Source organism: Mastomys coucha, unplaced genomic scaffold (genome assembly GCF_008632895.1).
Source record: "Mastomys coucha isolate ucsf_1 unplaced genomic scaffold, UCSF_Mcou_1 pScaffold21, whole genome shotgun sequence".
Classification (NCBI taxonomy): domain Eukaryota; kingdom Metazoa; phylum Chordata; class Mammalia; order Rodentia; family Muridae; genus Mastomys; species Mastomys coucha.
This window is the reverse complement of record NW_022196904.1, coordinates 132,797,442-132,799,266: the sequence shown is the minus strand read 5'-3', so window position 1 is coordinate 132,799,266 and position 1,825 is coordinate 132,797,442.

Sequence of the window (1,825 nt, the reverse complement as noted above, 5' to 3'; positions counted from 1 at the left end):
AAAAGTTCAGTTGTCCCAAGTGTTGTGGCAGACTACTTAGTGATGAGCCATGATAGTGCCACCCTTGGTGTGAGAGGGCACAGCAGGAGAGCAGCTTGGGTGATGACCCAGAATAGAGGTAGGTTTCTTTTTCCTTTCTGGACATGAAGTGTTCTGGGACCCACCTGCTTGGGACTGAGACGTGAAGCCGTGGTCAGAGGATCCATGCTGTTGCTTATCCTCTGGGGTCACAAGATAGGGAAGGTGGGTCCCATCTTATCGTTAGCATGGAGCCCAAATCCCTGACTGGCCACTGTTAGGTGTCCAGAGACCCCTGCCTTTGCTCATGCAGTTCCCAGATAAAAGACACATGACTTTTATATTTATAAATAAAACCTTTAAAGCACTAGAGCTGGGCAGATATCTATCCTCTATGCTATTATGTCTACCTCCCTGCCAAGATATGACATGTTCCGAATGGGCCCTTATTCCGACTGGCCAGCCCATGTGGCCAGTTTTATGATTCACCTACCTCATTCTGTCTTCTCCACCTTCTCTCTCCCCTTGTGGTCCTCAGACTCCCAGCCCCAGAACTGAAGCCCCACCTACCTCTCTTCTGCTCAGCTATTAGGCTGTCAGCATCTTTATTCAACCAATAGTTTTAAATTAAGAAGCAAGGTCACAAAGCATTACTTTGTGTACCTGCAGTTTCTCTCAAAGGCCTTGGGGAGGGGGGTCGTTAGTATTTAGCATTACAATGCATAGCAAAAGAACAGATAGACCTCAAGGAAATTTGTCATCGCTAACCCCAGCAATAGACCTGCGGTAGCTAAGCCTCCATACCCCAGGCACTGGGCTGTCAACTGGAGCATTCCAAATGAGGCATCTAAACAGCCAAAAGCTGTGTCTTCTAGCATCCTCCTGCACAGCATCAACTGCCCCCCAGCCCCACCCCAGGCTTCTGGGATCAGGGGCAGAGCCAGAACTCTTGACAATTCTGCTAGCTGGGAAGGCAGTGGCTGCATGTATGTGGTAGACCCTAGACCAATGAAGGGTGAGATGGCATTTAGCCACAGATAGCCCAAAGAGGCCCAGGTAAGAAATGCTATGTTGCCTGGCTGGTCTTTCTCACCTACTGAAATGTCTAGCCCAGCTCCTCCCTGGGTGGAGCTAGATAGTGTTATCTTGCCATGGTCTACACTTGCCTCTGGTGGTGAGGTTTGGGTGTTAATGCCATGGAGGAGCTCTGGCTTCCCTGTATGGATCTACCTGTTAACTTCTGTACCCAAATGTTTACCTATTGAGAACTGGCTCAGGGCTAAGTTCCCAGTGAGTGCCACCAGCTCCAGCCTACTGGAGATCTTGGCCTGCCAAGGGCTCCTGTTAGTGGTGCCAGCCCATCAAAACAGTCTTCAACATTGCCCCAGGCTTCCTGCCAGCTACCTACAAAATGTGAATGTGGCTCTTTGGCCCAGGCTTGCTCAAAGTCAGTGATGACTTTTCCAGGCCTTCCTCTTCGGGCAGAACCCACACATTTTTTCACCCCAGATTGGCCCTGATCACACCCATAAGCTGGCACTGACCTGGCAGGTGTTCTAGAGCCATAGGGCTCACCTGGCCTGCTTTCCAGAGTACCAGAGTATGTGGAATGATTTTCAAACATAGACGTTGTAGTGGCTATTCCTGGTTGTCAACTTGACTATATCTGAAATGAACTACAATCCAGAATTAGAAGGCTCACCTTGCCCTAATCTGGAGGCTGAGAGATACAAGTTTCCGAACTGAATCTTGGCATGGAGATCTTGAGGTATAGTGGCTATGAATCCCAGAGGATTAAGATAGAAAG